The sequence below is a fragment of the Monopterus albus genome, unplaced genomic scaffold (genome assembly GCF_001952655.1).
Source record: "Monopterus albus unplaced genomic scaffold, M_albus_1.0 scaffold63.1, whole genome shotgun sequence".
Taxonomy (NCBI): Eukaryota; Metazoa; Chordata; class Actinopteri; order Synbranchiformes; family Synbranchidae; genus Monopterus; species Monopterus albus.
The window spans coordinates 2816887-2832140 of record NW_018127943.1 but is presented as its reverse complement, the minus strand read 5'-3'; the positions used below and the strand labels follow the sequence as shown (position 1 = coordinate 2832140).

The 15254-nt window shown below is 43.2% G+C and overlaps 1 protein-coding gene across 2 annotated transcripts in view; it reads right to left on the bottom strand.

Moving 5' to 3' along the window:
• Window positions 1-15002, bottom strand: part of fut8b (fucosyltransferase 8b (alpha (1,6) fucosyltransferase)) — a 95107-nt gene extending 80105 nt beyond the window's left edge. Inside the window, exon 1 of one of the 2 annotated variants that reach the window (XM_020603946.1) lies at window positions 14794-15002. The gene's annotated coding sequence lies outside the window, so the exon portion shown is untranslated. The other variant, XM_020603947.1, reaches the window with a different exon arrangement.
• Between the last annotated feature and the right edge of the window lie 252 nt (window positions 15003-15254).

Here is a 15254-nt window from a genome sequence, read left to right as displayed (position 1 = left end):
GGGGGGGGGGGGGGTGGCAGAATTAAAAGAGGTACAAGTGGCCTGCAGCAAAGCAGAAAAATGGAAGTCAGCAACCAGTCAAAGTGATTATACTGTGACCAGGACTGGCCAGAGTAAGGATAAATATCCCCCACCCTCCCCTCCCTCAACACCCACATGTAACTATGAGCAAAGCGCAGTCCAATCTGCTCCAGTGTAGCTGCTCTGCACAGTAGCGCAAGAGCAAAACAAATGTGTGGTTCCTCTCCTGCAGAACTCCCTAAGAAAATCAGAGAATTGCATAGCAAGACTACACGTCCTCTGCCTTCACTGAATAATTCAATGATCTGTCTTTTAAAAAAAAAAAAGGTCTGTTTTTCTCTTTTCTTTTGCTGACTGATCCAAAGGAACAGGAACTCTACAGACTGTTTGGGAAAACCCTTATAAAACAAATAGTAGCTGGTACTCCTCCCCATGAAATACCCCTACAGGTAAAGCTGTGGCAGAAATCCCTGAACTGTAATCAGTGCTAGAGTAATGCTAATGAGGAATATTGCACATCATCTATTTGCAATTTTGTACTGTGTAACAGGGAGCAGGGGGTGTGGGTGGTGGTTGGAAGGATGTAGGTAGTGCCATGTGGACATAAGGTGTGGTGCTGAAGCCACGGCCATCTGGAAGGCTGGTGGGAGATGAGGACCTAACAGAGAGAGCACACTCCCAACTCATACATGCACCTGAGCTCAGGAAAATGTCTATCTGTGAGACCATGGATAGAGAAGGAGGTGAGAGTGAGTACAAAGAATATTCTGGTTATCAAGAGGCGGTTCATATATGGCCATTTAATACAACTCTATGACTTCATGAAGTATTCAGTCTCCATCGCTGTAGATTTAATTTTAAATGGATAAATAAATAAACCATAATGAAAAAGTGAAATTTTTGCACATTTATTAAAAATAAAAAACTGAAGTCTGTCATTTACAAAAGTATTCGAACCCTTTTGCTGTGAAAAAGCGTTTTTCCACCACAGGAACTTAATGAGCTGTAACATGGAACTTCCCATATCCGTAATCTGGTGGAACTGGAAGGGTTATTGTGGTCCGTTCCACTTTGCTTTTCCAATGCATTTTTCTCTCTTGGTCCTTGTTTATATGATGGCAGGGCTGTGTTTCTCTCTCTCACACACACACACAGCAGAGCAGAGCATCAAGTCAAGGACCATAGTGCTCATTAATTAGGCTACAACAAAATCTGCCCATATCAGAGACTGTATGAGCAGTTTATCAAACAGCCAATAAACAAACAGAACACAACCTCAGTGTTTCATACATCCAAGCTATATGCAGCATGCTGACCAGCATGCTATACTTACATATTTAGCCAATCATGGCCGACAGCCCTGTAGGCACCCACCCCATTCCCCTGTGACTTCCTCCAACTATCTCCTGAGGGGTGCTGAAGTTTAGCTCCAGAAACATGTCTCCAAAGCAGGTTGAGGACAGTGGAAACAAAAGCAGAAAAACCTGGAACAAGAGCTGAAGGTTCTGTTTTGGGCTGTTAGGTTCCTACAGTGGAAGAGGCCTAGAACAGAGCTTCAGTAGTGCTCTGCAGAGAGGGGAGAACCTACCAGAACCATTTGAGCAGCCCTTCAGCAATCAGCCCCTTATGGTAGAATGGATAGATGCCAAGCACTTTGAGTAAAAGGCATTCTCTGGGCTGATGAGGCAAAAACTGATCTCTTTGGGGAGAGCTCCTGGCACTGTGACCAACATACTGATTAATAAATTAATCATTTCAGCACATTTCCTAGTTTCCCGTTACTTGCAGCACTAGCGGCATGGCCCCTACATTAAAAAAAACAATGTAAAGCTTCAGCAAGTGTACAAACATTTATATGCTGTGCTGTGTTTGAGTGGTTCTACTACTGACAAGATTAACTTTGCTCTTATTACACCACCACCTTAAGCCTGGTTAGAGCAGGTCTGCCAGTCTGGGTCTATTGCTTCTTCCTAACAGACCAATGCACAAACAAACACAATCATATATGAAAAATACATTATTTTGCATACATCTACAGCGAAGCCCTTTAGCTATATAACCACTCTCCTTGCTTTCAATATAATTTATGCTTTTTGTTTGCAGGATCGGTGATAGCCAGCAGCATTACCCTGATGTAGCCAAGCGTAGCATGCACTGGACACACACTCTGTCAACTGCAATAAGCAAGCCTAGTACTGCACTGGGTGGGTGGTGCTTCTAGCTACAGTACATGATAAAATTCTTACAGTGGAGGTGAGGAGGCGGACCAGCAGACCATTAAGTCATTCTGACAAATTTGATCTACTGCGCACAATACTGGGACAGGAGATTGGGTGCAAGAGAAGCAGAGGACAAAAACGAAACAAAAAAGAAAGAACTGCCACAAAGCATAAAACAAAATGAGAAACTCTTTACATCGGGAGATCAAAAGAGATAAAACACATCAGAGGGAGAATCTGCTTTATCAGAATGCAACAAGATACCAGGAGGAGAAGCTCACTCCCAACAAGACTTGGACAGGAGTGGGGATTGGCAACATGGATGAAGAGAGCTGATGTAAAACAGTTTATAAATCATGTAGCACTGTATTCAAAGAAAATGAATCCTTGCAACTTACTGCAAGATTCCAATACATGTATTACACTGAAATAAAAACCTTCTTTTGGATATCTGAAAATATAGTAGTGTACCCCAGTATGGAAAGAAATAAAACATGGATGGAGCTGGTTAATGCAAATGCATGCAGTTCAGAGACATTCCTTTTTCTTGTTTGCACATTCTTTTTTATTTGTTCTTTCAGTCTTATCTTTTTTATAAGCACTATTCAGACCCTGTTGGCAGTTTTTAAGCCAATTTGGCATGTTGAATCGGTGTTGTGCTTGTTGGCAAGAGAGACCACTTTGATTGGCTGTTCAGCTCAGCGAATCAATGCACAAGAAAAGAAAGGTTCCGAAAAAGTCCCTCGAGACGCACGCTCCCATTTAATGCGGTTTCTCCTTGTTGTTGGGCTCTATGAACCAAAAGACCAAGGGCAGAAAACAACAGTGTCATTTGCAACTTTTATCAAATTAAGATCAAATCATTTGTGTAGCGCTTTACAACAATCAACAGATTGACCAAAGTGCTTCACACTCAATAACAAAACACAAACTGAAAATACAAGAAAGCAACACACAGACAACAAGAAAAGAAAGGTTCCGAAAAAGTCCCTCGAGACGCACGCTCCCATTTAATGCGGTTTCTCCTTGTTGTTGGGCTCTATGAACCAAAAGACCAAGGGCAGAAAACAACAGTGTCATTTGCAACTTTTATCAAATTAAGATCAAATCATTTGTGTAGCGCTTTACAACAATCAACAGATTGACCAAAGTGCTTCACACTCAATAACAAAACACAAACTGAAAATACAAGAAAGCAACACACAGACAAACCACAGAAACCCACAACAGTAGAGAAGGAATCTGAGCGTCAATAAACTACTGGGAGCCGAACACTAATTTAGAAAGATGCATTTTAAATTCTGATTTAATGGAGATTACAGCTGATATTGAGCGCAGTTAGACATATTCTTGATTAGAATCAGGTATAAACAGAATGAGAGCTGCTTTGTTTACAACTTGTATTTCTGTGGTCTGGCTCTTCTTCTTTCCCTTTCTGAATGGTGAATACAGGCACCGCCACCTTCTGGTAGGGGGAGTTATTTCGTCATGAAGGCGCATAACGTACGCGCTAGCTGGATGTAGTCTGTGCAGTGGGCTCAAGTGCCACTATTTCAACCTGACTGGCGCAGACAAAGGCGACACAACAGTTGGCCTACATTACTGCTAGTTCTTTCCCGTCAGCTTGGTGTGTCTCTGCCGTAACGGGAAGGAGTGCAGGTCTGACAGGGGCTCATGGAATAAAGGTCATCTCTCAGTGACTTATTTGCGCTGACCCTTCCTTCACATGCCAACATTTTTCCTTTAACTTGTCAGGCCAACTGTATGTACAGTATGCACTGTGTGTGAGTGAGCGTGTGTGTGTGTGTGTGTGAGCTACTGTATCAGTGAAGTGCTCAGAGCAGCAGCCATTTCTGGGTTTCCCATCAGGTTTTTGTGTGAAACAGACAAACCGACCTAGAACGGGGTGCCCACATTGGAAGGTCATTTTGTGTAAGCCGACAATCCCAATGTCTGGCAGCCTGTCATGTTCACAAAGTAGCTGTTAGGCATTTGTAAAGTGTAGGTCAACTGTTTAAAATAAAAAGGGAGAAAAAGAAAAAGGCACTCTCTTCACTCACTAACAGACAAATGATTTTTTGTGGTGTTTATATCCTGAAGGTTTGCTGAATCACTGTTGTTTCAAGATAACATTATGTACAGCGGATTCGCTCAGACGAAGCATTTGAAACGCATGTGTTGAGGGCATGCATGTTGGCATAAGTCCAATGAGGCAGAAAGGGTGGCAGCAGCCTTTGAGGAAGAAGCATGTGGCCAACATCCACCACTGGTGTTCTGGGTCACAGATATCACCTGCTCCAGCAGCCGGCCTCACACCACTCGTCCTCCCCCGCCACTTTCACGTTTATACACATCCCACACTGGAGGCAAACACAAGCAGCTCGCAGTGTTGTGGTTGGTTATTTGAATTCTATCGTATTTTGTTTGACAAATCAAAATCAAGCGTGGGTCACATAATGATCACAAGCTACTAGAACAGTGTCTGAGATTAAGTAAGAGAAATGTTATCTAGAGCTTGCGGCTATGTTATGTTATGTTACCACAGCCTCGCCAAGTACTGACACTGCAAGTTCAACTGAATTAAACACTGCTGGCTGGTGGGTTGGCAACCTTAAACACAGTAAATCAAGCTGGGAAAAGGCTGGCAAAGGATAATATACTGCATAAATGTCAGCCACAGGAAATGTGTAAAACCACCATCCCACAAAATATATCAAATATAGGACTAAATGTGTGTGTATGCGTTTGTGTGTAAATGGTGAGAGCATATAGACCGTGCTAATCTTTCAAAGGGAGCTCCATTTAATGGTGTGGTCATCTTTCTGAGAGGGCCTGAAATTACTTTTGCATGCCTCATCAGTTGTTTGCTTGAGAAGCCAAAAATGCTTTACCACAGGAATCCTCCACGGAGCTTGTTGATGTGTGCATCTTTCTGTCTTGTGAACACACATACACACACACACATTGTACTTGCCCGCCCACACATCAGTGACATTTTCTTGCGGAGCATCTTAAATTACCACACATATTAGTGAAGCACTGCCAAGACCCCTTTTTATTATTCCTCCTAATCTCGTGTGCTTATGGGGTCAGCAACTGCCCCCCCACCCCCCCCCCCCCCACCCCCCCCCCCACTCCAACTCTGTGCTCTCCAGCTCTCCCCTCTGCCAGAATAAACAGACAAGTGGTTACACCCAGTCTCTAGTGGGAGCTCCTACTGAGCCACACCAACAAATCAGGGTAGGACAGCATGGTAGGTACCCGCATCTACATGTCTGCCACCTCACCACATCACACCTCACAGACAGTCTTAGCGCAAATGTTTCACAGCTGGTTCCACATGCATGTCATCACAAACAGCTTGTCTGGATTAAAATGTGGTTGTAGGTCACTGACTGTCTGCCTTACTACAGTACTGTGGGATCAATAAAGTCCTACCTTACTGAGGTATCATTTGTGTTTTAACGATGTTTCGCTTATCATTTATTGATCCGGGAACTTTGAATCTGTGACTATTTCATCCTAGAATTGGTCTCCCATTACTCTATTAAGTTTTGATATTTTTCCTGCTGTCTCGAATATTCAAATACTAAATTGTGTCGATCAGATTTAGAGGTATGACAATTCACATCGCACGTGCAGTGGCACAGACCAAAAATGTAAGCTGTGATCTCACATGCACCTCTAGCAAGGCCCGCAGTTGTGTCTATACCGGTCGCGTGTTCCCTCCACACTGGAAGCACTTGGTGTACGTCTCTAGTTGGATGTATAATAGCTTTGAATTTCGAATAAGGATTAAGGCATGAATATATTTAAGTGTTTGTGGATCATCAAACCCCAAACCTTTCTGAAGTCAGGTGTGGGGGGGACCACACTGGAAAAGAGTAACTTTCCAAAAATAAGCATCCAAACAGCACACTCACTTCCTGCAGTATATAGTCAGGTGTGTGAAGAAGAGGAAGAAAGCAGGATTTGAATTTCTCTGCCAAGCTCTTCTTCTTTTTTCCATTCTTCACACACCTGTGTAAACAACAAAGGGCAAGAATGATGAACATGTCTTTGTCCAAGCAGCTTATGCAGCATGTTCTGTACCTGACAACATCATGAATGCCTTCAAGGAGAGACTGTCTAGAAAGTGTACACTACTGCTTCCACTTGAATGATTCATCCCATCACATGTTTAACTGTGGTCATTTGGAACAGGTATAAATGCTTTTAATAGCACAATGAGTCACTCCCTTGTTTGCACCCATAAATTATTTCACTGTCTCTTGAGCTTGTGCACACAATCGAGGACAAAGTAACTTGGTGAAAGAAACAATCAAACTTTTAGCCCAGTGGTGAAACCATCAGGTACAGAACATGCTGTATAAGCTGCTTGGACAAAGACATGTTCATCATTCTTTAGCTAGAAAGAGAGCAGCTTTGTTATTATCAGTCTTTTGACAGAAGGCCAGGATCAAACCTACGGGTAACTCTCACTGCATCAATGGACATGAGTAGTTAATGGTGAACTACTGTCAAGTTACACTTCAGCACTCAGGCAGGTACAATGATGTGGTGAAAACTGTGATTTTCTGGTTCTGCCTCTGAGAAACATTCAAGGGCACGAAGCAGGCCTGGTGGGCGCTAGCAGCCCATGCTTCTAATCCCAGTTAAGACAAGCCTGCCGGGCAAGCCGACACAAAGGAGCTTGGTCCAGTGTTAGTGGAATTAAAGCAAAGCCTCTCCTCTGTTGTTATTCTAATCCACAAGACAATGATTATCTGCAGAGCAACGTTGCCGCGGTGATAAACATGGCTCAAGAGTGCCTCAATTAGGGTGCCAATTGCCAAGAGAGCAAAGAGCAAGTGAGGCAGATGATGCCGCTATGAAAAAAGAAAAAGACATAATGCGCAGAAGGTGTTTTGTTATTTCAACAAAGTGGAACAGTCTACTTTGAAACAGAAAGTTAAGCTTATAGATGAAGCAAAATAATACTGATGTGTTTTGTCCACATTATGCAAATCATGCTCTGTGGTACTGTCTTTGCCTGAGAGAATTATGAATGCATGAATTCATTTCAACTCACTGTGAGTATCACAGTGGAATGTCCCTTAAAATCCCCTTCAACGAACATGCAAATATCTCTGTCTAAGTTTAAGGACCGAGTCATCTACGTTTATGAATACATCTCTCATCTTTACAGCTGCAGTCCTCCTCTGTAAAATAATGCCCTTATGTCCTCAATTAAATCCACTTCCACCCTAAGCAAGGGTTGTGAGAACTAACACTGTTAAAAATCATCAATATGTGATGAACAATACATTCCAGATATTACTGTGCTGTGTTACTCTGTCATTGTATCCACTTTTCTCATCTAATTTGACGTAAGTTAGTGATTTCCTATATTTCCAACGTCAAGGGAAAAGGCCTGACAAGCTCACTTAATTCAGTTGTTGGTTCCAGGTGTATTATAAAAAGAAAGGAAGAGATGGGGTTTTTTTTTTTTGTTTTGTTTTGTTTGTCAACAGCATTGTGCTGAAGTCGGAACACATAACATCTTGCAGGCATTGCATTCTGGTCTTCTGAGGCTACTTAATAGAGAAATTACTATCACGGCCTAGTTAAAGAGTTTCTGCCAGTGTAATCACTGCTCATCTGAAAAATAAAGTCTTTTTGTGTGGGTCTGAGAGGTGAATAACGAAAACCTGAAATACAGGAAAATATGACTCCATGCCCTCTAGATTCAATCAGTTTGGTAGTGAATAATAAAAGTACCATCAAGTAATTAAATTGTTCCAGAAACTAGCCATTGTTGTCATTTCTTGTCTGTTTTAAGTGTTTTCCAAAAAGGATTTTTTTTTTTAAATAGAACAGAATCAAGTATTTGCCAGACTTACATCAGAAAGTTTCTCTCTCTGTTCTGTACAGTGGATGTTTGTTTACGGTGCCTGAATGCAGACTTTGCTGTATATTCACAGTGGCTGCTGTGTGGCTGTTCTCCAGAGCACCAGTGGAGCAGGTGAAGGGATTCCTGCGATGGAAATCCAGTCAGGCCAATCCTCTACAATCCCTCACAATCCTCTCAGCCCCCGCCCTACACCGCCAGCCATCGGTAACTCACACTGCACCTGCCATACACGCTTACAATGAGTGCTTTGAATGCTATGGAGATGGACACATGCACATTAACCACCTCAGCTATACTGCACAGACACTGCTTAGTGCTAAGTGAAACCATGCTGAACCCCTTCCAGCTACGAGGGCTAAGTAGTGCAGCTGACCCTGCATTGTGACCTTTCAGTGGAGGTCATAACAGTGAATTTGCCCCTTGGGAATCAATAATGCAAACATCAAAAATCCACAAACACTCACTCTACCATGATAAAGAAACCTTCCAGGAAGCACGACTGGCACCAGTGACATAAGCAAGCCCCTGCCCAAGTAAAAAGGCAACGCAGGCCTTTGAATCAAAACCTCAAGGGGCCTAAGGTTAAACCCTCTCTGGAGGTCAGGTGTGGAGGCCACCCAGTACTGACCAGCAGAGGATCAGATAGCACTGGCTAAAAGGATGCCATTCAGAAATCCTGATGTTGCGTGGGCAGACGTTGAGTGGCTGCTGGGAATGCAGAGTAACAAACACAAATCCCTGTGCAGAGGCAAGCCTGTCACACAACAGCCGTTCTTCCAAAGTGTGGGAAATGCACCCATTCTGTCAGACGGGCTCAAAGTCCTGGGGTTTTTTTCTATCCCTATGTGTATGTCTTTGTGGGCTTGTGCATTCTGTGTTCTGGCTACAGAATGTGTTTGAGCTATTGTCACTGTGATCTTAATGACCAGCATCTGGCTCGCTTTTTTATTTTTTAGGGTGGAAGGGTGGGGTGGTAGCTGATCTGACTGCTTGTGCCTCAAGCTGCACAGCTGCCCCAATTACTACCTCTCTCTTCTCTCCTAATTTTCCTTCCATATCCATCTGCCTCTTCAGCACTCCAAATCTCTGTTCCATCCATCCATGGAGTGGGTTTGCATTTTCAGGAGGCTGCCACGTAGAAAGACCCCTTTACAAACTGAAGTAGGTTTAGATCCTCTTCTAAGTTAAACGTTGTGAGCTACATAAGACCCAGACAGTGCAGTATCTTGTCAGGCAGCTGAGAATTTTTAGCAGCATCCCTGAATCCCTTCAGCCCTCAATGCCTGCTCTGATCCTGGCCTGAGCTGTGGACTCAAAGGGGCTGACAAGGCTGTTTGATGGGCCATGGGCACTGAGCATCAGGGGATTTTGTGGGTATGTGGGTGGGTAGTTGGCAGGGAGGGCTGTTCAGTGAGTCCCTCAGCAATTTCTGATGAGCTAAACCCTCTCAGTGTGTGTCATACCCATGTGAATCCAGTTCCTCATGCAGAGAAGGCACAACACACTTCACAGTTATGTTCTTGTCCTAATGAAACGAGCCAAATTCTTCCTTATTCCACAAACATCTTCTAAAGTGGAAATGAATATTTCAAGCTAAGTATTGTCTTCGGTTAGTATCACAGATGTCTTTAATTTTATAATTTGTCTTTCAGCATATTTAATTGGCAAAAAGACATCATTATGGCGTTTGATATCATCACCACACTGACCATGGCTGAGACAAAAAAGAGTTGTCTGAGGAGATACACACACACACACACACACACACACACACACATAAACGGAAGTAAAAAAAAAAAAAAAAAAAAGGGGAAATAGAGAATTTAAGTGCTGCCATTCGTTCATGCCCATTTCTGGATGGCTCCAATGAAGTGAGAAGAAATGTCACAAGACTCACTCCCCAGGTCAGGCTGCAGCAACAGTAACCCCTCAAGATACAGCAAAAGCAAGCACACAAAAGTGTGTGTGCACATACACTCACACACACACACACACACACAAATACACAAGCACTCTGACATGACCGCACTGCAGACTGGGGAGGGCCAAAAAGAGCTGGAGTAGCACAGTCTTTGAAGTGGAGTCCAGGTCAGGATCTCTAACTGGTCACAGTAACAGTCGTGGGAACAGTGCACACCCCTCAACCCAAAGACAATGGACATTTAAACATCCTCCAAACCCACCCCAGACAGCTGTGGCTAAGGCATTATGTGATCTAGATCCAGTCCCTATACAAATCCAATGTGATGCCACATGGCTATCGGGCACATCTGACTCCGTTCCTTTTCAGAACTTCATTTCTTCAGCCCCGTCTTTAAAAACTCACCTGAGTTAAGACAAGTAGACAAGCAGCGAGACATTTGGACTAGCAGACGGCAGGGCAGGCCTGCTGGGGCCTCCTTTTTAATCTGCCGCTGGAGAACACTATCAGCATGGATCAAGCTAGCTTGTTCAAGCTGAGCTTCAGCGGCCTCACGGCCCAGCCTGCTTTTCTCCATGGGAACCTTCCCCACAGACGCCCTGTGATTGGCTCATATGATCACTAGACACTCTATCTTACAATACAGACAATAGCAGCCCTCCAGCAGGATGAGAGCTGAAGAATGATGACAGAAAGGGGCTTCTTCCTAAAGATTTTGCTCTTCTGAAAGGCTGCACTCTACAAGCTGACAAGAAACTAAAGACAACAAGTACCGTATGTTGACGCACATGACGTGCAGTTAGTTGGTTAGCTCTACTGTGCCTATCCTAACGCACAAGACATCGAAATTCATCACAAAGTCATTAACATCTTCTGAGGTTAATGATTATTTTCTTCTCTCTTTACCGGTGTCTTCACAAGCCTAGAGGACAGAGGAAAAAGAAAACAGCCCCCAAACACTAGTCTCAACTGATACATGACAACACTGCTGTTCTTTATCTTTCCTGTCATGGCAGACCCATAGTATATCTCAGAAATGGGTGTGTCCATGTAATTTCAGTCTTTCTCCTCCTGAAAGCAGAAACAATAAAGGCACAAGCTTATTTTCAATGGCTTTTGCTCTATTTACAGTGCACAGTCTAGTATTAAGGAGCAGAAATACCATGCACACAGACTAACAATGGAAATAAAACTTGAGCCTTCCTCTTTTGGTAGCTTTGCTACTGCAGCTCACTAGAAGCATTGCCATGTCTTACATAGCCTCTTCACTTCAAAGTTCTTTGTGTTTGTAGCACGAGGCCCCCAGACTGCGAACACGTCTTCAAAATGTGTTGTTTTGTTTCCTCTGTAGCTCCATTCAACCCTCTCTTCTCATCCACCTGACGTTTTCAAAAAAAAAAAAGGATATATCTGGGACAACTGGGTGCAAAATGGGGATGTATACACAGCACACTGAAGACAATATCAAGCATTATACACCCACTGTACACAGAGCCAAAAACACTGTGATGCTTGAAATTAGAATGGCTTTTCATGCAAACATAAGCGCTTGCTGTGCAGGTGACAGGCTGGTATTGCAGACAGAACTGAAATGAAAAACAAATCCAACTGCTATTTTAAATAAAACTCCACTTGGCGGCAGCTTTGCTGCACTAAACCAAACAGAGGAACAGTGCCTGGCACGTGACAAACGTGCAGTGTTAAATACAGATAAAACTATGAAATGAGTTGCCACCCATTTTTGCTCACCACACCACATCTGACCTCTGGCAGAGCCACACTAATATGTTTAATGAACTCATTAGTCAAAAATGAAGACAGGCAGTGGCATGAGGCATGGAAGGTGGAAGCACAAAGGGCAGAGAGGGAGGGAAGGAATTAAAGGAAGGGGAAAGAGACTAAACAGATCAGCTGAAATGAGGGGAGGGCTGCCACTTCTCTAAAGCCCAGCTTCCTCTATTATAAAATGCCGGATCATGACGTGTTGCAGTAGGCTGCATGGTCGCAAATGCAACATTGGTTCACTGCAATCTACTCAATTAGCAGGAAAAAAAAAAAGCTATCTTGGAGGAATTCTGCAAAACAAAACCAAGTACAGTTTGACTGTTATCCCTACTATTTGATTTAATTATGCAGCCTGGAATGAACTGTTCCAAATATTTGCATTTGGTTGATATAAATAGTCCACCCATGACTACACCTATTCCAAAAATGGCAATGCCCTGATCAAAGCAAACAGCTGCCAACACATGAGTCACTTTGCTTTATGTTAAATAATTGGCCTCTTACAGCTCATATTCAAACAGGCATCTGTCTGAAGCAGCAAATGGAATCCAAGACGGAGCTCCCCTGCCACAGCATAGACTGCTCTCACTGCAATATATATGGCTGTTTACTTATTCATGAATGGATTAGGGCTACTAACTCAATCAATCTGCTTCCAGTTACCAAGGCTGACTTTATTAGATAACATTAATAATGTATTAGTTGTCCATAGGTGTTGCGTTTCTCTCTTGTCAGCAGCTACAATTCAAATGAGAACACAATGGATACTGGCTGTAAATGGATCGAATTTTAGGCATAATTGTGGCACTGTACAAGACTACAAGCTAGTAATTTATTGTCAGACAATATGCTGTCAAAGAAAGAAAAATCACACTATGCCTCCCAGAGTTTAAATGTCTTGTAAAATCAGCAGCAGACATTGGGTGTTATGAAATACTACACATAGGCAAAAAAAGCCATATTTCAATACACAAATTGACTTCTTGAGAAAGCAATATGACATTGCAGTTATTCGCCATTGAATGTCGTATTAAATAAGATTTAAAAAGAGACGAGCACCGTTTCTTCACATGCGTCGATTTTAAATTTATTTCTGAGATCATGACAATATACTGAGTTTAGAACGTGAGCTCCACATTTGTTGGTAGAGATGGGCCTGATCCGATCCAATGTCGTGCAATACAACCTACAGGGGTTTCACGTGAAAGAGTACCCAGAGTCCATGCTAGCCAGCAGACAAGAAGATGCCACCAGGCAGCAGACACTCACTGATGCTTTCCAGAAACTTCCAGCAGACAAGCCAAAGGCTAAAGGGATTACAGAGAAGTTGCTCAACTTCATTATACTCCATGACCATCCACTATCTCTAGTGGAAAATGTTGGATTTCGCAGCCTGCTGGAGGCACTTAGAGCCCAGGTATAATCTGCCATCCAGAAAATACATTTCAGAGACTGCTATACCTGAACTATACAACCAGGTGTCATCACAGTTAGCGGCACCGTTAGAAGATGTTCAGCTTCACAACTGATATTAGGACCTCAGAGTCATCATAGGCGCTCACATCTAAGCACCTATGATGCTGGACCCTCGATACAAAGACAGGAGAGACAGATTTTTTAAATTAACAATAAATTATTAATGCCCTAATGTTGGCTACATTTTAAATGATAAATGTGAAATCTTACAAAACCAAAGCCACATGTTTATTTCTAGCCCAAAAGTGGAGCATTATTAATGTGCAATAATCTGGAGAAGTGTGTGTCCTTGGCTTCTGACCATCTATGGTTGCACTTATCCATCATTACTCATTCAATATTTTGTTTATTGGTGTTGTTTTATTGCAATGAAAGAGCTCTCGTATCAGAATCTGTATCAGAATCAGCAGGTGTGTATCAGAATCAGATTGAAAAAATGTGGATCAGAACATCATCATTTAGTGGCACACATCATCCAATGGATGTCTTTGTGGGAGACTGAACCTCTGGCCTTACCAGGACTGACCAGTCCCTGCCAGCTGAGCTGAACAGTGAACCACAATCAGTCTGTGTATGTGGGCAGTGTCATCTGTATTATCATCAGCACCACAAAATATGTGTGTGCATTTGACAAGAGGATGGCAAACGGAGACCACCCTGCTGGCTCCCTCTGACTGTTCTGATGTGTTGAAGCATGGACTGAGGTTCATACCATAGGGCTTTATGACACAATAACCACACTAACCACACCTCCAAACACTGAAAACAAACGCACGCCCGGCTGTGGGGATAATTACAAAGCCATTCCCGATACAAGCAGCAAATGCACTAAAGCTGAGACACAGGCAGCTGTTTTGTCCGCTCGCCACATAAAAAAAAAACAATGAAGGAAAAGACACTGAAGGATACACACACTTATCACACACCCCCCGTGTCATGAGTCCGTATTTTCACGTAGTGTGTGTGTGACAGTGGAGGTCAAACGCATCCATCGCTCATCTAACGGTATGAACTCACAACAGACAGAAAATAAACGCAGCTAGCTTATAGGCTACACACTTCTAGCACCGCTGATGCCTTTAGCCTTTAACACAGCTGCCCAGTGAAAGCACTTTAGGCGTTCATCCACGGTGCACAGTCCAGGTAATGCTGCGGACATAAAGAAGGTTTCAGGCTAACTAACCTGGTGGATACGCTGTAAACAAAATAGTTTGGAAAGCGAATAAGCAACAAAGGAGGATGCGGGGATGCAACGTACATATGTATCAGCGGAACATCCCTCTAAAGCAGGGCAACACTATCCGGGTAACAGCGATGAGAAAACGGGACCAAATCATTCTACCTAACTGCTATTTGCTCACCGTGGTCTCAGCAACGACGCAGTCAACAGGCCGGGATGTAGCGGGGGATCTGTGGGCTGTGCACTACCTCCTTAGCTTCCTACATTTCCGCCATGCAGCGAGACTATAATCACCTACCTCGACATGATACACCAGCTTCCAGTGGCATCCGACCAGTGCTGCGGAGGCTGGGTCTGACGCAGCAGGAGCCGGAAAACGTTGCTCCAGAAAAATGAATAGAAAGGCTGCGGCGGAAGCAGGAACTGGGGGAGCTAGGATCTTCACGGCAGTCGAGGCTACTCTGTGGGGATCTGCTGGGTGGCCGGTGTCAGCGCAAACCAGACACGGGAAACTTGACATCCGGTCGCGATTTTCAAAATAAAACGGCTGTTGTCACTGAATACAGTAAATTTGTATACGATCGGAAATATAGATCGGTTAGTTCGTTAGTTGTTATTAACGATTTGTTCGTTTTTTTTTTTTGCTTTCAGAATTTCATTCTATACTGTTAATAACTTAATAAGAGCTATAATGAATAAAACCATAAATAAAAACTGACAAAAAGTAAAAAGCGTTATGAGTTTGAATTCCCTGATAAC